Genomic DNA, 21023 nt, shown 5'->3' on the forward strand with positions numbered 1-21023 from the left:
CTACAAACTCACCACCACCACCACCACCCCCTCCCCTTAGCTACAAACTCACCACCACCGCCCCTTATCTACAGTTTCTTCACTGGCGCAACAAAATAAATACGGAGACAATAGAGGCCTCCTCCACATGCCCATCCCACCACGTGAAAAACGATTTGATAATTATTTTACACACATCCCATAAGCCATACGGCTTTCTAGGAGTGCATCATCTCATCAGTAGTGGTTCAGTACAAAAACATTCTGGGTGAGTTTTGACATTCAGTCTCATCTCGCAAGCTCAGGTTTTCTTGACCTAATGCCGACTAACTGCCAAATGTGTATAGTCAAGGGCCCCGCTGTTACATATGGGGGGTCCTTGTTTGTTAAAAAAGAAATTAAAATACGCACCACAGAATAATCATCCACATCGCCGTGGAGAATATAATAATAAATATAATACAATAATAAACAATCCAATAAGCAGAATAAATATGCCTCGTTCACACATCTGTCCCTCTAAAAATAATAAAAGTACTCCGCGGCTGATAGGATGTGTCTAAAATGCACGTCTTTTACGAACTCCGATCACAACAATGCCAAGCACGCGGGTAAGTGGAGAGCGGGTGGCTGCCGAGGCACCTCACAGGGTGAATGAATAACGAGAAGCTACGTGCCCTTTGATCATCAACAATCCGGCTTTACACCTCAGTGGCTCCTTCCTGCAGGCACGCTGACCGGACACGATGGGACCTCGACAGCCAGCCAAACACATCTTGGGATAGACCTTGCCTTCGTCTGGTCATCTTGAGCCAATTGTGGAAAATCCATATTCCCATGGCAGGGGCCGGCCATCTGCATAGGTGACCTCGGAGGGATGATGGGCCGAGCCAATGCAGAGAAGGGTTTGAATTCGTAAGACGACGTGGGTAATGGATAAAAAGAGGTCCTCTAGGCAGACTCGCCCCCGTCATGGGCATGTGGAATTTCCACCACTGGCTTAGAGCTATAAACGGATGAGTACCACCTCAACACTCATTGAGCAGGAAATCACTTTAACTTGACTATAGACACGTGATTAAAATGCACTAATATAGACATATGGGCAATAGATTAACTCATGAGGAATATTGCATTTTCAGGACAAAACAAGGCAAGTGGAATGCGGGCAAGGCATCCGCACTGGGCCGCTGCTGCCTATTTGAATGAAAATGTTCACGATATTCGCGGCTGCTGAGCGCTGATCCACGAAGTCTGTACAGTGAATGAAGAGATAGTCTGTGAATTTCACGGAGAGCCAAGATAAGACGCATGGGTAATGTACCATCTCCAGTGAGCGGGCTGGGCACGAGTTGACGTGTGTCGCTCACCCGTGCGACTTGTAACAACACACTTGTTCCGCTTGCTTAAAGGGCATCTGTGGGTAACGCCGCTGGATTTGCGTTGGCTCTCGCCACAACGCGCGGTGCGGGGGGGGGAGCGCGCTGATAAACCCACCCACGCACGCCGCTGCTGCCGCTACCGCATGGCGTGGGAACACCACCACAGCACCGGCTCCGGAGAACCGAGTACAAAATAAGTGTCAGCCTTTTTATCGTCAGCTCATTAGCAGCCAGGGTGACTGGGCTCCACCGCTGGGTAATAATCATTACTCAACCTTCAGGCTCTCACTCGAGGCTTCTCAAGGCCGGTCCCACGCAAGAGCTGCACGCGCCGTCTCCGCCGTGCCGCCACGAACACACAGGGCGAGTGCGTTCATCGCGACGACGACGACGACCAACACACTGCCAAGACTGTCAAACACCCCCCCCCCCCCACATCTCACGAAAATTAACACTTTTATTTAATGGTGCGTGTACTAAAAGGAAAATATGAAATTGAACATTATGGTTCATAATGTATTGAACTAGGTGAGAGAGCCCTTCTGTCATCTCAATGGAAAAGGGAAATATTCTGGAATTGCTAAATGTTGACAATAATGAAATCAACTGAACGGTATCACCGATGGTAAAAAATATACTTTAACACCAGAACTGGAATAAATTTTGTTAAACTCTTTGTCAGCTATAAATAATGTGCGGTTGACGCAATAGGACAAGCTCACGATGGCCCACGCTGGCCAGCACCTCCGCATGGTCGGTGACGGCCGCCCTTCAGGGAAGTCGGCACGGGCGGTTCCGTAGCGGCGGCCCGCGGGTTGCCGCCCGTCCATGAGCGCACCGGCAACTCGCGTCACTCGCGGAGCTTGAGAGCGCGCGCCCGTTGTCTTGCAAACACGAGCAGATGGTAAACTCTCACACTTCACGGCAGGGACTCCACAGTCCACCAATCGTGCCCTCTCTCGGTTTGCATGCAGACGACACAGCAGTGTGACTTAACAAGCTGGAATGAATCATCCTACATTCAATTACAGCTCAACCAACATTGATTTCATTAAAATTCACTAATTTACACGCAAATTTAATTACAGAGCTCTTTGAATTACATTTAAAAAACCGTTCAAGTGAAAAGCGATTTCACTTCATGGGACCAGTACCAAAATATGAGAATAGGTTTTCCCCTTTTTTCTAGCAACAAAAAAAGCCACACGGAGTCTCAAGACTCTTTTTCAGGAGGGTCCTGCGTTGCAGTGTTTGGACAACGCAAGTCGTATTGAACGTGTTTAGCTATGGGAGGTAACCCATCGACGCAGGACAGAGGGGCAGGGGCCGAGCGCAAACTCTGCACGGAGGCACCCGAGTCGAGGACCAACCCTTGGCGCTCTTGGGCGAGCGAGCAGCTCCCACCGCCACGGCGCCGGTGTGGGCCATGCGGCGGCTGGGTGCCTCCCGGGCACCCGTCCGTGCCGCGTCGATAGAAACCCACGCGCCACGAGACACGGCGCCGCCGCATCGGCTTGGGGATCGGCACGAGCGGCCAGAGGCTGCCGAAGGCCCCGGACTCGGCATGAACGCGACAGCCTCGACGTCCACGCCGATCGTGCGCTCGTCGGCAGAGTAGCGAAGAAGGATTAAGCACGAAAGCCTGGCCCAGGTGCCACCGCTATACGACTGTTCATTGAGAACACCGGGGCGTGTGGACCAACACCGCCTCGCCCACACCTTCCAGTAGAGGGCTTTGTGGTCGCATTTTCTCCCTACTGCAGAACATTGTCACGATCAAGCCGCCAGAGGCGACGGTGCTGGCTTCCTGCAGCTACGGCTGCGGGCTACGGCTGCGAGCCTCGGCACGTCCACACCGCCGTCCTCGGCCCACGCAAGGCCGCGAGAACTGCTTTGTAAAAGCTCGCACAATCCCCCGCTCGCACGGCACAAATCCCGAGTGATATTACCGGCGACTTTCTAAATCTCGGAGGCACTGCACAGCACAGGGAAATCCAAGGCACGCGATGGCAGCGGGATTGTGCAATTACTCGTGATGTATAGCGGCGGCGGCGGCAGCAGCAGACGCCGGGCTTCATTAGCGTAACGGCGCGGCCGGGCTCAACGGCTCATAACGTCAGCGGCAAGAGAGCCGAGTGGGAAAACTATCGTGGGTGTTTGTTTTAAATGATAAGTTTGAAAACGGTTATAACATGTCCAAGTACACAGGATGGCGAGTCTTCACTGGAGACCAGTCCAGACATAATGTAATCGACGCTGGTCGGCCTCCCATAAATATTAGAAATCGTCACTGGTATTGGCCGTGAGCGGGAATCGAACTCAGGTCGCCAGGTTCATAGCGCAGCTCGCTAACCACTGCACCACCGCTCAGGGGGAGAAGAGTTCCTCGTGTCGCACACACGCAAGCCTGGGTTCCGATGTGGGGTTTCGGCCATCTGCGATTAAACCAGCTTCCAAAATGTGCTCGAAGCTACATTTGGTTGGTCACATTCAGCTTATTCTGGCTCCTTGCACCGCTGGACACGTCTAGCGACGCAGGCGAGAAGCAGCACTGCCTGCTGTGGGTGAGAGGCGTGAAGGGTGTTCAGAAGGATTTCTGCAACATCGTTTTCTGGATCCGTTCTTCAAAACTTCCCGTCTGTTCGTCGAGCGCCCGGACCACTGCGACACTTCTTCTCTCGCGTGGAAATGGAACATTTCACAAGGGTGGATCGGGTTTAGATATCCAATCAAGAACAGCGTGGGAATGCTAAATGAACGTTTGTCATCCCACCGGACAGAGAAGTGAACATAGCAAGGGGCGACCGTTCACCATGCGCTTGCACAATTGCAGCAGGGATTGTCTGTTCATCGTCCTGAGCGCCGCTCGTGCATCAGACGCGATACCGCACCGGCTACGGGAGGTCCCGACGCCCTTCACGATGACCGTCGCCGCCACCGCCGGAGCAGCACGAGGTCTGGTGGTTCGAAGCGACTCGTCACGCCGACTGCGACCCGGCCCAGAGTCTCCCAAGCGGGAGAGAAGACACCGACTGGGCTACCGCCGGTGACACGCGGCCTCCTGTGTCATCCGCGCCGGCCCCCCGACTCTGGCCGCTGTAGTCGCTGCACCCGCCCGGCGTAATCCGTGAATCGCCGCTTAACGCCAATGCGGAGTTAAATAATTATCTGCGAGCCGTAATAAATGGTGCTTGCGCACATACATAATGAAGGCTTCCTGTATTTTTCCCCGCCACCCACACATTCCACAAACACAAAAGTGCACAATGCAACACCGCCCCCCTCATTTCCGTTACCCAACTCCGCTCCTTTTCATGACCACCGTGCCCAGCCTTGGTTTTGAATTCGCCGTTCGCCACCGCAGCGCGACCAATAGTGGGGGGGGGGGGAACAAGAGACGCGTCCAGCGGCGCCAGTGCCCCCCGCGCGCCAACCCCGAGGCTCGCCGTGAGTGGCGAAGGAAGGAAAGGGCAGAGAGCGATCGCCGTGCTCGGCACGTTCGGAGTGCTCAGTGGGTTCGGGGTGACGAGGATGACCGGCATGCCCGGTGCGTTTGGCGTGCTCGGCACGTTCAGGATGTTCGCCGGAGACCAGGAAAAGCTCGTTGAGGTGGAGGAGCCGCGTGTGCCAAGAGCGCGGCTTTCATTGCAGGCCCTCCCTAAACATTCCTCGGACCACGTGGTGCTGCTACCTTACGGGCCGACGCTATTCAGGATCGCTGCCATGGTAATGAAGCAGCGCAAGGGTCGGTCATTGTCCGGCCGTGCACACGGCGGTGTGGTAGAACCCAATTGGCGTGCGACGGCACCGCACGCCCCTGAGCGTGAACTTTGCGGTGAAGTCACGGTGAAGTGGCAGTTTGCTTCCACACCTGAGACCGGACGGCGTTTGCGAGGGTTCGCGTTGTCGCGCTGGAGGTTGGTCTGTGCCCCCAAGGCACAAGCGTGCTGTCTTTAGGGAGCGCTCGCAATGCATGGACGACCGGAAAATGGAATGAAAGATTTCTGCACGATTCTTGTGTTTGCAGCGTGTGCGTATCGCTTCGGCAGCAGCAGCAGCAGGATCGCAGCTAGCAAAGGACATATTTGTATGAATATTTATGAGCGGCCTTAATTTCAACATCTTTCATGAAGAATAACACAATTGCATGCAGATTTATGCAAATGGTATGCAAATGTGATTCTTGCCTAAAATAAATTTCTGACGATCATTAAATACAAAATGGGTAAATATAATCAGTGCTATGAGTGCAACAAATAACCTATGCCACTGTCAGTGGTAGTCACAAAACAATACATATTCAACTGAATTTTCAAGTGGCTTTAACATTCTATGAACAAGACCCTCGAACGTGCAGTTCCTGTTCACCTCCTGCCAATTGTCACAACCCTCTGGCCCCTTTTAGGGCACGGCCCATCGGATTACCGCCTGCAAAATGTTCTGCCATCTTTTTTTCTTTTATACAAAGACATTCGTTGCGTGCTTTGTGTCCACATTCCAAGTTTAAATCCCACCTCGTCTATCGCTGGGCCGTCACCTGGCCTGGAGGAGGTGCGGGGTTCAACAATACGGGGGGGGGGGGGGGGGGGGGGGGAGACGTGCGGGGGAGAGCGGCGCCGTGGCTCTGTACCTCGCCGGGCCTCGCCATTCCTGGCCAGGGGAATGACCGCATCGGCCGCCCTCTCCTCAAGGCGCGGCTAAAAAAAACACCGGCACTGCAAGAGAGCCCAGCCCGACAAATATTTGTTTAAGCAATCTCCACAATTGGCCACGAGCAAATACATCCAATGGCACCCGCCACGCGGTTCAGACTCAGGCCCCTGCCGACAGCCGGCGGCAGAGGCCATGAAGGCCGCGCGCGACGGTGGGCGAGCGGCTGGGGCCCTCACTGCGGCAGACGCCGCGGAGCCTGCGGTCGGCTCACATTCATCAATAGCGAAGCATTCCTCACATTTCCCAGTGCGCCTTGAGATAAGTAACTTATGTTTGCTCTGCTCTCTCACAGCAGAGGCTGCCTCAAGCGGTGTTTTTGTGCACAATGATGTGTTTGATAACCGTGAGAAAGTAAACAGCTTCCTCTCTCTGGAATTCAAAACACTCAGTTATGCAGATTGGTGCAGCAAAGTCCTCCCCTCGTGGATTCTTCGAAGCTTCAAGTTGAATCAAATCAACGTAACAAATGCACACGACAATAAACGTTGCCACCTCAACTTCGTGCGAAACAACGGGGTGTGTCACAGCGGCGGCACGGCCGCTGCCGTGACAGCCTCGCAGACGTACCGAGCCCCTTCTCCTCCTCCTCCTCCTCAACCTTCGCCTCCTAGAGCACGTGAGCACTTACGAGCGGGGCCCTGCGCTCATCCCACAGCTGATCTTTAGACCGCGTCCGCTCGCTGGGCCGGGTTCTCTGCGTGTCCCTGCGATGGCTCTCACGCGACCCCCGCATGGGAGGGAAGCCCCGAGCAGCGCTTCCGTTCCGCCCGCGAGGAGTCCGCCGCTTGGCTCGTGACACCAACCACTAACGAGTCGGCATGCAAAACATCTCACGTGCTGTGGTGCGACTGATCACAGGCGCGCCGCGGAGAAGCAACGCTTTGCACACATTTCTAATCGGGTAAACATATATCACGCAAGACAGGGGAAAAAAAGTGTAAAAGGAAAAAACCACAGGGCTTTGTGTTTAAATAGAAATTAAGACCGAATCACAGGGCACTGTGACTGCTTGCAGTCACGAAAGCTTCAAATCAAGATTGAACCGCCTCTACGGGGGGGACGTTGATCAACCAGGCAAAGTGTCAACTGTTGTGTGGGCCGACTCTCCGAGTCGCATTACATTTCTACATTTTGCGAAGTTTCATCTTTTTTCTCTCTCTACCACCTTGTGCCCTCTTGGAATTTCACCCCCCACCCTCTCGCCCATCACGGCAGCCCCTCCCCCTCCTCTACACAATGCCCCGTCACAGCGGCTTGTTTCTCTTTCTCACCTGAAGACGGTTGCTTGTTGTTGCGATCAAAACGTCGTGATCTATTATTTATTTTTCTATCTTCGTGACTTTACCGAAAGAACCAAATAGTATGACTTCCTGCAGTCACGAAAGCTGCAAATCAAGATTGCTTGTTTTAGTTTCCGCGAAGGAACAGGAATGATGGCCATTAAGCAAACCAAAGGCAATGGCATTGTGGGATGTACTGTGAAAAATCTCAAATAAATCCACACACTACTATAGCCGTATGCAACAATTAAAAAGTGTTAAATATTTGTACTACCCAGGCGTTCAGGACAGACGAGGCTTGATCATCGCACACCTCGCAGCCAGGCCACAGAGATTCGCCTGGGGGTGGTGGTGGAGCGTGCGATGGTGGAGCGTGCGATCTACCACCACCACGACCACCACCATCCGCAGAGTCCCGTAGGGTGGGGATCCACGCGGCGTGGATTGGGCCGAGGGTCGCCGAGGTGCGACGCGTGGGTCCCCGGTGTCCTCGTATCGATCGCTGTACCTGGGTCACTGTGCTGCCTGGCAACGGATGTTTATCATCAACCGCGACGACAAATATGCCGCTACCGCACGCCGGGCAAAATCACCCCGTAGGTTCAGTTTAAATGACCCAGACGACACCACGCGTCGCATTCTTTAAAGGGAAGTCACAACCGCAATTCAACTCAGAACTGTTTCAATTGCTCCGTGACCTTCGGCAATTGCGCCGTGGCTGGGCTACGTCACTCTGCCAGTCTGGCTTCGCATCGTAACACGGCAGGACTGAGTCAACAGTCGAACAGGTGAACCAAGCGAGCAGAGACATCGCCTGCAGCGTCAAGAGATGGCCGTTTGTGCCATGAGTGATGTCTGCCACTGCTCGGGTTAGAAATAAGCTTCTGGCCTGGGTGATCAACGTTTGGGCAGTGACCAGACCAGAAGATTACCTAAAGCTGGGTGGTAGAAGACTGCCAGAGTGAACCTTGAAGCCTGCGACACACGTCAGCGTACACGAGGCGTGATCCGTCTTGATCACGAGACACTGAATAACCGTCTGGGTGGCGGACGATAGCAAAGTGCGAGAGTCGTGATGAAAGAGAGCGTGTTAATATCACACCAGAATGCGTTACTCAGCCCATCATCAACATCCCTCCTGGGTCAATAAAATAAGTACCACTCTGTAGTTAGTCAGAAGTGGGTGTGTGCTATAGTAGGAATGGCCCTCTCCATAGCGATGTGGAATTTTGATTCACTGGGGCCCAGGGCCAACAAGAGAGGTGAGCTCTGCCGAACATCCCGGCTGGAACAGTGGGACACGTAGTGACGCAAATCATGCCAGGACTCCTGCTCATCAACATATACATTATATATAATTTAATAACAATGCACATGATTGCTCCGAACCAAAAAACTACATTTCTCTTGAAATCATTTTTATTTTGAAAAATGCAAAACTCTCAGAATCCCTCCAAACAGTGCGGTTGCCTACGTACGGTGTGAAAGAAGTTCAACATACATTCACAGACTCTGCAGCATCATCCACAGGTTCATCATCCACATCGCGGCCACCAAACAGGCAGTGGTGGAAGCAGCGGTGGTGGCAATGGCGCTCGGTCACTCAGGGTCGGGGTAAGCTGCAGTTTACGTCGTCCCCAGCGTGGATGCTGGGGACACGGGGAAGTGAGGGCGTGGGGATCGCGTCTCGCGGCGTGTGCCGCTACCGTCACACGTTGCATTTGCCTCCCTCAACGAGGGCATCGCCAACAGCGTGGAGCCGACGGCCATCACCAGGAGCTCTGGCGCTCTGCTTCAAGGTGAGCGCTCACCGCAGTTATAATAACCGTGGGTCTTAGGGCTACGGTTGGATTATGCTACGAGCTAAGGACAGGGTCCGAGTGCCACTTTGTGGGGTAGTTGACAGTGGTTGCCCTATCGATAGACTTCACCATGCCACAGGAATGTGGAATTTCCACTGCTGGGTCAGGGCTGGAAAACGGAGATGAGCACAACTTCAATGTTTATTTGAGCAGAAAATCTTGCTTATTTTTTTAAAGGTTATGGTTAGTAATTGGTTTAGGTAAAAACTAGGTTGGTGTTAGGTTTAGGGCCAGGGGTTAGGTTAAGGTCAAGTTATAGCATAAGTAAAGGTTATATTAGTTTTCAAGTAGGTTCAGGTAAGAGTTAAAGTTCGAGTTCAGGTTCGAGTTAGATTGGTGCCATTGATCGTGTCGGGGTCAGGGGGGTTATGGATTTTTTGTCCTAATTCACCATCGCCGCTGTCGACTGCTGGATGAAGGCCTCCCTACACTGTTGCCATCTCTCATGGTACATTAAAGATATTCTGATGGCTCGTGTTGAAAAGAGACTTGACATCAAGCGATAACAAGTGACTTGATTTTAAGTCAATGATATTACATAACAAGTGACTTGTGTAGTGTAATAGTGCCGGCTGGTGCCCAGCAGCGGCAACTGCGGTGGACAAGCAGTACACACGCCGGTGAGCATATACACGGCTGTGTGTGTCGGCAGGGCGGAGGAACTGGGGCAATGGTCATGGAAGACCCCATCTGGAAGCCCCTGGAACCTGCTAGTGGGTTCGAGAAGAGAGGCGTGGCCAGAGCGGAGCCAGGCCGCGCTGGGTAGCATAAACGGAGCTGAGAGCGGGAGCTCAGGGCTGCCGGTTCTGGGAGTGGACTCGTCTCGTCCTCGCTGTCGTCTTCGCTAGATATTGCGCGGCCAGAGAGTTGTTGGCTGTCTCGGTCAGCACCATCGGTGTTACACGGTCAGGGTTGTGTTTAGGCTAGGCTAGACGACCAAGGAGAGTGTATGGGCGAACCTGTGAAGTGTGAAGGTGTTGAATAAAGAAGTTGCCTCATGGAAAACCTTGTCTCCGAATCGCTGACACGGCACATGTGTAGTGAGTTCAACTGAGTCGCAGACGTACTCTTTGGAGGCAACACATTTATCAATACCAACACACGGGGTCACTGCCCCTTCACCAGATAACAACCTGTGGTGGTGGCCACCAGGCTAACTTCACTAATTACACCATGACTAGCTACAACTACCGGACCACAGCATGGGTCCAGGTCCACGTGTTGGTGACTCATAGAACATAGTACGTAGAACCTTCAGGATGAACAACAGCAGCCGGTCCCTCTCAGGGACCCGGCTTATATCCTCCGTGGCGTGGCTGGCCCCGCCCTTAGCCGCGACCACCTTCTCGAATCCTCGAGCAGGATCTTGGACCTGACACGTGACCACCCCTAGCCCCCACTTGGGGGCCCTGTGTAGACTCAACTGGTCATGTGTCCACTGGGGTCAACCCAAGTGCCACGGCCTATAGTAACCCCATTCCCGTGGCCGGCACTCTCACACCCTATCCTGTAGGTGTCGGCACTGCACGCAGAGCGTGGTGCCACTCAGCACTGCCAGCCAGCGCTCACCGAGCCCCTCTAGGGCCGGTACTGCACCCACATCCACGCGGTGCCCGCGATGTCAATACATCGCACGCCGTGCCTCTCTGGGGCCGGCATTACACAGTGACACCCGCGACGTCACTACACATGTATAAAAATTATAAACATTTGCAGCCAAATGACAATTAAAATTAATAAACAATGATCAGCATTAAGACAAATGCAAATCTAAAGTAATATTGCTTTTCATGACACCAATCTCTCTTGACATACGCTGGAATGGCGATTGCAGAGAGGGCATCTGACAGTGCAGGCATATCGCTTGTAAAGGTCCAAGAGCACACTGGCCTATACTAAACGAGGAAGCCAAACTATGATTTTCATTCAAATGCACGTGCACTTGTTAAGCTTTGCGAAAGCCAGAGCAACTGAGCAGCCTGCAGCGTCTCTCCAGTGGTGCGCTGTCGGTGCTCATCATAGCACAGCGACGCGAGCCACGTGCCAGTGTCCCTGGCACACCGGTGACGCAACGCAACGCCATCAGCAGCAGCAGCAGCCCGGGATGCAGTGGCCCTATGAGCAGAGACAACCGTGGCCTTCGGGCCCGGGCGACGCCTCTCCTTGCTCAAACGAGCAGTCGAGCGGCCCGTCCTCGGCTTCCTCATGTGGCTGATGTTGATGTCGAGCAGCAGCTGTAGTCTTACATCAAGGCCGTCGAACCAAATGATTGCTCGAGGAGTAGCGGAGTGGTGCATTGCCGCTGTGATGGTGGTGACGATGCCACCTCCCCTGTGTTTACGAATTGTTACACGTCCCGTGGCTCTGCTCTGGGTGGCGACCAGAGTCTCCGCACACTGCCCGGGAGTTCTTAACGCTCCATTTGCGCACCATCAAGTATCCACATTCCTATGGTAGGGCCCAGTCTTCCTCGAGGACAAACACTGTTGGCTTCTGACAGAGTGCACTCGTTTTATGAAATGGGAGGGCTGATGGGATGCCTTGACGCCATGTCACAGCGGGGGGCTGTGAAAAGGCGACTCTACACTCAAACTAAATCGCCCCACGGTCGACGCTCCTCAAAGCTGCCGTGGTCATAGTAAACAGAGCAGCCAGAATAGCACCGCCACAGCAAATAAACACGCACTGACAAAAGGAGATTCATAGAATTTCGACAAGATGCTTCAATTTAGCGTGCACGCTGCATCATCATCATCAACACGCTCACTCCAAATGCACGCGACAATGCACAAAACAATAGGGCTATCCACACGGAAAAACTTACAATGCATGACATCTGCCAATTTTGTTAGATTATCCACCGTATAGCAAAACACAACATAACTTGGATTCTAAAACATGTGGTTTAGCGTCGATCTACAACCGATAACATTCAGTGTGATGTAAATACGAATTGATCAAAACCTATAATTTATGCTCAAGATACATTGTGTAGGATTGTAGATTTAAGAACATATATTTTTTTACAATAACAACACATGTATCGAGTAAAGAGATCATGTGTCTGTGGATCTACATGCACCCCAAGCGGAAAGATATGCCTTCATAAAGAATGTGTTTGTGACCCTCAATCACAGGAACTCTTCACACCGTGCAAGGGCTGAGTCACTGTGTGTGCCTCACTGGCACGCCAAGTCACTATCCGTCCGGCGGAGCAAAGTCTGTTGGAATCAACGGAACGCAAGGCCTGCACACCGCAACGTACACCGGCGCATTTGCCTACTGTGCCGCGCGCATTCGTGATGGAGCACAACAATCAGACAACGCTCCTTGCAGACATAACCACAACAGCGGATCTTTACGCAATGAACTCTTCTCTGTGACTTTAACTGCAAGTGACCAGCAAGACCAGCCTAGCTGCAACTAATGCTCCGAGTTCTCCTTCCGAATACTAATTCTATACCCGGACCCGCTCTCCCAGATCTTAGGAGGGCCAGATAAACCTCCACTTTCTGCCCTAATGCAGTAAGCGTTCTCCACAGGAATGTGTGAGGTCAACCGCGTGACCCCTGTGTGTGTGCGTGTGTGTGTGTCGCTGCGTTAGACGCTATCGGTCCACCGAAAACAACCCTGGAGTGCCCAATAGAGCACTGACAAACGCTTCCACAAACACGGGGCAGTTACAAAGCAAACTACCACAATACGGAAAGTGGTTAGATAAACATCAATAACAATATTTACAATTTTGGTGGAAGGATGACTAATGTACTCCTCCACTAGGCAAGTGTGAAAACGGGAGAGGGATGGCAGGGACGATGCAATTATAAATGTGGAAGAATCTCCGTGAACTCAGCAGTCGCTGGTAATTACATCAATTTCAAGCACCCACTATGCTCACGCCGCAAAGTCTGCGAAACGCGTGCACGACCTCGCATCGCCGAGTGAGCGTGGCCTCAAGTTTGATGAAGCCAGAGCAGTGCTGCTGGGGAAACTCGAGAATGCAAATTGGCTCAAGTTCACTCTTCTTCTCGCTCGCAGCACAACGACGGGATCACGTTTGAGATACACAGCCTGAACACCTTACAACGCAACAACATAGCAAACTTTGGACTGGTTACGACATTGTGTGTCAACAGCATTCAGGCTCATTTAAACGAATTGCTGGTAAACTGCCGAGATGTTCATGGGCAAGGGCCCCCCTCTCTGTTAGATACGGGTCATAGTTCGACGCTGTCATCGTTAGTGTCGTGTTGAATGTTGCTGAGATGTCGCACTCCCAGAAGGCCGTGGGCCTGCTGGGACGCGTAAATAACACCTTCATTCTTCACGTGGAGGGAAAGGAATGTGAAGGGAACATTAATTTATCTTGTTGTAATCTGCGCAAGGACCCTAGCGATATTTTGTACGGAAAAACCGGACGGATGGGGCTGCATGACAGTAGGGCATTGATTCCCAGTAAGACAGCAGCAGCAGCGTGATTTGACTATCTGCTGCTGCTGATGATGATGATGATTCGCCTTGGCTGGGGGAATGTGATTTTTTTTACGTGAATGACATCAACACATACATGACCATCTAGGCGAGCACCACGACATCTGTTGATGTCGGCACGAGGTGGCAACGAGCCGCTACAGATGCCTCCTGCAGCAACCCGTCCACGGGAAGTCTCCCCGCGTTAGTTGTGTCGGCCAACAGCGAGGGATGGTGGCTCCATTGCGACAGAGGCGAGGTGAACGCCGCCGCCGCTTCTCACCCCTCGCCCTGCCACTCACACCTCGCCCTGCCACTCACACCTCGCCCTGCCACTCACACCTCGCCCTGCCACTCACACGTCGCCCTGCCACTCACACCTCGCCCTGCCACTCACACCTCGCCCTGCCACTCACACCTCGCCCTGCCACTCACACCTCGCCCTGCCACTCACACCTCGCCCTGCACTCACACCTCGCCCTGCCACTCACACGTCGCCCTGCCACTCACACCTCGCCCTGCCACTCACACCTCGCCCTGCCACTCACACCTCGCCCTGCCACTCACACCTCGCCCTGCCACTCACACGTCGCCCTGCCACTCACCCCTCGCCCTGCCACTCACCCCTCGCCCTGCCACTCACACCTCGCCCTGCCACTCACCCCTCGCCCTGCCACTCACACGTCGCCCTGCCACTCACACCTCGCCCTGCCACTCACACCTCGCCCTGCCACTCACACCTCGCCCTGCCACTCACACGTCGCCCTGCCACTCACACCTCGCCCTGCCACTCACACGTCGCCCTGCCACTCACACGTCGCCCTGCCACTCACACCTCGCCCTGCCACTCACACGTCGCCCTGCCACTCACACCTCGCCCTGCCACTCACACGTCGCCCTGCCACTCACACCTCGCCCTGCCACTCACACGTCGCCCTGCCACTCACACGTCGCCCTGCCACTCACACGTCGCCCTGCCACTCACACCTCGCCCTGCCACTCACACCTCGCCCTGCCACTCACACCTCGCCCTGCCACTCACACCTCGCCCTGCACTCACACCTCGCCCTGCCACTCACACGTCGCCCTGCCACTCACACCTCGCCCTGCCACTCACCCCTCGCCCTGCCACTCACACCTCGCCCTGCCACTCACACCTCGCCCTGCCACTCACACCTCGCCCTGCCACTCACACCTCGCCCTGCCACTCACACCTCGCCCTGCCACTCACACCTCGCCCTGCCACTCACACCTCGCCCTGCCACTCACACCTCGCCCTGCCACTCACACCTCGCCCTGCCACTCACACGTCGCCCTGCCACTCACACCTCGCCCTGCCACTCACACCTCGCCCTGCACTCACACCTCGCCCTGCCACTCACACGTCGCCCTGCCACTCACACGTCGCCCTGCCACTCACACCTCGCCCTGCCACTCACACCTCGCCCTGCCACTCACACCTCGCCCTGCCACTCACACCTCGCCCTGCCACTCACACCTCGCCCTGCCACTCACACCTCGCCCTGCCACTCACACCTCGCCCTGCCACTCACACCTCGCCCTGCCACTCACACCTCGCCCTGCCACTCACACCTCGCCCTGCACCCACACCTCGCCCTGCCACTCACACCTCGCCCTGCCACTCACACCTCGCCCTGCCACTCACACCTCGCCCTGCACTCACACCTCGCCCTGCCACTCACACCTCGCCCTGCCACTCACACCTCGCCCTGCCACTCACACCTCGCCCTGCCACTCACCCCTCGCCCAGCCACTCACACCTCGCCCTGCCACTCACACGTCGCCCTGCCACTCACACCTCGCCCTGCCACTCACACCTCGCCCTGCCACTCACACCTCGCCCTGCCACTCACACCTCGCCCTGCCACTCACACCTCGCCCTGCCACTCACACCTCGCCCTGCCACTCCCCCTCGCCCTGCCACTCACACCTCGCCCTGCCACTCACCCCTCGTCCTGCCACTCACCCCTCGCCCTGCCACTCACACCTCGCCCTGCCACTCACACCTCGCCCTGCACTCACACCTCGCCCTGCCACTCACACCTCGCCCTGCCACTGCGTCCATTGCCACTCCACTCCCTGTTCGGCGCGATAAAATCTATTTCTGAAAATTCATTTTTTTTACAAATAACACTGCACGCGATGTGACGGGATAAATCCAGCGATGCGCATGGCACGACTATGCCCACGATGCCTCGCAGTGCAATGACAGCCAAGATGTAATGGGGCGCTTCGTGACCAATTGTTGTAATCCGCTTAATGATCACCCGTTCATCTCGAGCGATCTGACGTGAAACCACGGAGCATGCGGACGCCTCGCGTACTCGTGGGGAAGCCTCCTCCGTCTGCTGCTGCTGCTGTGTGTGTTGTGGTGTGTTGTTGTTGTGTGTGTTGTTGTTGTGTGTGTTGTTGTTGTGTGTGTGTTGTTGTGTTGTGTGTGTTGTTGTTGTGTGTGTTGTTGTGTATGTTGTTGTGTGTTGTGTGTGTTGTTGTGTGTTGTGTGTGTTGTGGTGTGTGTGTGTTGTGTGTTGTTGTTGTGTGTGTTGTTGTGTATGTTGTTGTGTGTGTTGTGGTGTGTGTGTTGTTGTGTGTGTTGTTGTGTTGTTGTTGTTGTGTTGTTGTGTGTGTGTGTTGCTGTGTGTGTGTTGTGTGTGTGCTGCTGTGTGTGCTGTGTGTTGTTGTGTGTGTGTTGTTGTGTTGTTGTGTGTGTGTGTTGCTGTGTGTGTGCTGCTGTGTGTGCTGTGTGTGTTGTGTGTGTGTGTTGCTGTGTTTGTGTTGCTGTGTGTGTGTGTTGCTGTGTGTGTGTTGTGTGTGTTGCTGTGTTTGTGTTGCTGTGTGTGTGTTGCTGTGTGTGTGTTGTGTGTGTTGCTGTGTTTGTGTTGCTGTGTTTGTGTTGCTGTGTTTGTGTGTGTTGCTGTGTGTGCTGCTGTGTGTTGTGTGTGTTGCTGTGTTTGTGTTGCTGTGTTTGTGTTGCTGTGTTTGTGTGTGTTGCTGTGTGTGTGTGTTGCTGTGTTTGTGTTGCTGTGTTTGTGTGTGTTGCTGTGTGTGCTGCTGTGTGTTGTGTGTGTTGCTGTGTTTGTGTGTGTTGCTGTGTTTGTGTGTGTTGCTGTGTTTGTGTGTGTTGCTGTGTGTGTTGCTGTGTGTGTGTGTTGCTGTGTTTGTGTGTGTTGCTGTGTATGCTGCTGTGTGTTGTGTGTGTGTGATCTGTACTGAGCCGTGTACTGTCACGCTGCGTGTGTGCTGCGTGTTATGGAGTACGTGTCACGCGGCGTGTGCGGGCTGCATGTACACGCCGTGTACAGTGTGCACACTGTACACGGCGTGGTAGTGGTGGTACCTGTGTGTGTGGTAGTGGTAGTACCTGTGTGTGGTAGTGGTAGTGGTGGTACCCGTGTGTGTGGTAGTGGTAGTATCTGTGTGTGGTAGTGGTTGTGGTGGTACCTGTGTGTGGTAGTGGTAGTGGTGGTACCTGTGTGTGGTAGTGGTGGTGCCTGTGTGTGGTAGTGGTGGTGGTACCTGTGTGTGGTAGTGGTGGTGGTGGTGACCTGTGTGTGTGGTAGTGGTAGTACCTGTGTGGTAGTGGTGGTGGTGCCTGTGTGTGGTAGTGGTGGTGGTACCTGTGTGTGTTTTAGTGGTGGTGGTGGTGACCTGTGTGTGTGGTAGTGGTAGCACCTGTGTGGTAGTGGTGGTGGTGCCTGTGTGTGGTAGTGGTGGTGGTGGTACCTGTGTGTGGTAGTGGTGGTGGTGCCTGTGTGTGGTAGTGGTGGTGGTACCTGTGTGAGTAGTGGTGGTGGTGCCCGTGTGTGGTAGTGGTGGTGCCTGTGTGTGGTAGTGGTGGTGGTGACCTGTGTGTGTGGTAGTGGTAGTACCTGTGTGTGGTAGTGGTGGTGGTGGTGGTACCTGTGTGTGGTAGTGGTGGTGGTGGTACCTGTGTGAGTAGTGGTGGTGGTGGTACCTGTGTGAGCAGTGGTGGTGGTGCCTGTGTGTGGTGGTGGTGGTGGTGGTGCCTGTGTGTGGTAGTGGTGGTGGTGGTGGTACCTGTGTGAGTAGTGGTGGTGGTGGTGCCTGTGCGTGGTAGTGGTGGTGGTGATACCTGTGTGTGGTAGTGGTAGTGGTGGTGGTACCTGTGTGAGTAGTGGTGGTGGTGGTACCTGTGTGAGTAGTGGTGGTGGTGCCTGTGTGTGGTCGTGGTGGTGGTGGTGGTACCTGTGTGAGTAGTGGTGGTGGTGCCTGTGTGTGGTAGTGGTGGTGGTACCTGTGTGAGTAGTGGTGGTGGTGGTGGTACCTGTGTGTGGTAGTGGTGGTGGTACCTGTGTGAGTAGTGGTGGTGGTGGTACCTGTGTGAGTAGTGGTGGTGGTGCCTGTGTGTGGTAGTGGTGGTGGTACCCGTGTGTGGTAGTGGTGGTGGTGCCTGTGTGTGGTAGTGGTGGTGGTAGTGGTACCTGTGTGTGGTAGTGGTGGTGGTGGTGGTGCCTGTGTGTGGTAGTGGTGGTGGTACCTGTGTGAGTAGTGGTGGTGGTGCCTGTGTGTGGTAGTGGTGGTGCCTGTGTGTGGTAGTGGTGGTGGTGGTGGTACCCGTGTGTGGTAGTGGTGGTGGTACCTGTGTGAGTAGTGGTGGTGGTTCCTGTGTGTGGTAGTGGTGGTGCCTGTGTGTGGTAGTGGTGGTGCCTGTGTGTGGTAGTGGTGGTGGTGCCTGTGTGTGGTAGTGGTAGTGGTGGTGGTAGTGGTACCTGTGTGTGGTAATGGTAGTGGTGGTGGTGGTGGTGCCTGTGTGTGGTAGTGGTGGTGGTGGTGGTACCCGTGTGTGGTAGTGGTGGTGGTGGTGCCTGTGTTTGGTAGTGGTGGTAGTGGTGGTGGTGGTACCTGTGTGTGGTAGTGGTGGTGCCTGTGTGTGGTAGTGGTGGTGGTGGTGCCTGTGTGTGGTAGTGGTGGTGGTGCCTGCGTGTGGTAGTGGTGGTGGTGGTAGTGGTGGTAGTGGTGGTGGTAGTGGTGGTGGTGGTAGTGGTGCCTGTGTGTGTGGTGGTGGTGCCTGTGTGTGGTAGTGGTGGTGGTGGTGGTACCTGTGTGGTGGTAGTGGTAGTGGTGGTGGTGCCTGTGTGTGGTAGTGGTGGTGGTGGTGGTACCTGTGTGTGGTAGTGGTGGTGGTGGTGCCTGTGTGTGGTAGTGGTGGTGGTGGTGGTACCTGTGTGGTGGTAGTGGTGGTGGTGCCTGTGTGTGGTAGTGGTGGTGGTGCCTGTGTGGTGGTAGTGGTGGTGGTGGTGGTGCCTGTGTGTGGTAGTGGTGGTGGTGGTGGTACCTGTGTGTGGTAGTGGTAGTGGTGGTGGTGCCTGTGTGTGGTAGTGGTGGTGGTGCCTGTGTGTGGTAGTGGTGGTGGTGCCTGTGTGGTGGTAGTGGTGGTGGTGCCTGTGTGTGGTAGTGGTGGTGGTGCCTGTGTGTGGTGGTGGTGGTGGTGCCTGTGTGTGGTAGTGGTGGTGGTGGTGCCTGTGTGTGGTAGTGGTGGTGGTGGTGGTAGTGGTGGTGGTGGTAGTGGTGGTGCCTGTGTGTGTGGTAGTGGTGGTGGTACCTGTGTGGTGGTGCCTGTGTGGTTGTGGTGGTTGTGGTGGTGGTGGTACCTGTGTGGTGGTAGTGGTGGTGGTGCCTGTGTGGTGGTAGTGGTGGTGGTGCCTGTGTGTGGTAGTGGTGGTGGTGCCTGTGTGTGGTGGTGGTGGTGGTGCCTGTGTGTGGTAGTGGTGGTGGTGGTGCCTGTGTGTGGTAGTGGTGGTGGTGGTGCCTGTGTGTGTGGTAGTGGTGGTGGTACCTGTGTGGTGGTGCCTGTGTGGTTGTGGTGGTTGTGGTGGTGGTGGTACCTGTGTGGTGGTAGTGGTGGTGGTGCCTGTGTGGTGGTAGTGGTGGTGGTGCCTGTGTGTGGTAGTGGTGGTGGTGCCTGTGTGTGGTGGTGGTGGTGGTGCCTGTGTGTGGTAGTGGTGGTGGTGGTGCCTGTGTGTGGTAGTGGTAGTGGTGGTGCCTGTGTGTGTGGTAGTGGTGGTGGTACCTGTGTGGTGGTGCCTGTGTGGTTGTGGTGGTTGTGGTGGTGGTGGTACCTGTGTGGTGGTAGTGGTGGTGGTGCCTGTGTGGTGGTAGTGGTGGTGGTGCCTGTGTGTGGTGGTGGTGGTGGTACCCGCGTCTGCGTCACCTGCAAGCTGGAGGTTCCTGCAGTCGAACCCGGGTCCTGGTAGCAGCACGGGGCGCCTGGTCCCCCTGGTCCCCCTGGGACCGCCTTGGTCTCCCTTGGGCCCCCTGGTCCCCCTGGTACCCCTGGTCTCCCACGCTGCTGCTGCTGCTGCTGCTGCCGCTCTCCTCTCTCTCCGAACTCTGCGCCTCTCGCAGGGAGCGCGGGGAGGCGGCACCGCGAGCCCCTCCCCCCTCGTCCCCCTCTCCCCCGACCCCTCCCCCCCCTCCTCCTCCGCCTCGGCTCCTCCTCTCACTCGCCCACAGTCTCCTCCTCCCCTGCCTCCTCCCGCCCCTCTCTCTCAACATCCCCCCCCCTCGCTCCCCCCGCTCCCCCCTCGCCCCCCCCTCGCCCCCCCCTCCTCCCCCCTCGCGCCCCCTCGCTCCCCCCTCGCTCCCCCCCTCCTCCCCCCTCGCTCCCCCCTCGCCCCCCCTCGCCCCCCCCTCCTCCCCCCTCGCCCCCCCCCTCCTCCCCCCTCGCTCCCCCCTCGCCCCCCCTCGCCCCCCCCTCCTCCCCCCTCGCCCCCCCCTCCTCCCCCCTCGCGCCCCCCTCGCTCCCCCTCGCCCCCCCTCGCCCCCCCCTCCTCCCCCCTCGCTCCCCCCCTCCTCCCCCCTCGCTCCCCCCTCGCCCCCCCTCGCCCCCCCCTCCTCCCCCCTCGCCCCCCCCTCCTCCCCCCTCGCGCCCCCCTCGCTCCCCCCTCGCTTCCCCCCTCCTCCCCCCTCGCCCCCCCTCGCTCCCCCTCGCCCCCCCTCCTCCCCCAGCCCCCCCCAGCCCCGCCGCTGTCGGCAAGCGACTGCCGCCGCCGCCGCTGCGCTCCCCAAGGCGGCGGGGAGGGCGGGGGCGATGGCTCGGAGCGTGCGGCACGAGAAGAATGGGATCCAAGAAGGGAATTGTTTCCTTGTAGCGGCCACGAGCGGCGTCGTGCGCTGTGGCTGTGGGGTTGTTTAAAAAAATGTTGTTTGCATTACCGGTAACCGCATGAAAAAAGCCGGCTTTAAAGCGGTAACCGGTTTGCCGCACATAAAGAGATGCTCGGCAAGAAACACGTTTAACCCTTTTTAACTGACAGCTAAAATATGTGGCCGTATTACTGCATCGATCGCCGACT

The 21023-nt window shown here is 55.7% G+C and overlaps 1 protein-coding gene across 1 annotated transcript in view; it reads right to left on the reverse strand.

Moving 5' to 3' along the window:
* Positions 1 to 20028, reverse strand: part of LOC133343928 (inactive tyrosine-protein kinase PEAK1-like) — a 57745-nt gene extending 37717 nt beyond the window's left edge. The window contains exon 1 of the mRNA XM_061553951.1: positions 19880 to 20028. The gene's annotated coding sequence lies outside the window, so the exon portion shown is untranslated. The remainder of the gene's footprint in view (positions 1 to 19879) is intronic.
* Positions 20029 to 21023: the final 995 nt, after the last annotated feature.

The sequence above is a fragment of the Lethenteron reissneri genome, chromosome 18 (genome assembly GCF_015708825.2).
Source record: "Lethenteron reissneri isolate LAM-NWPU_2019-01 chromosome 18, ASM1570882v1, whole genome shotgun sequence".
In the NCBI taxonomy this organism is placed as follows: domain Eukaryota; kingdom Metazoa; phylum Chordata; class Hyperoartia; order Petromyzontiformes; family Petromyzontidae; genus Lethenteron; species Lethenteron reissneri.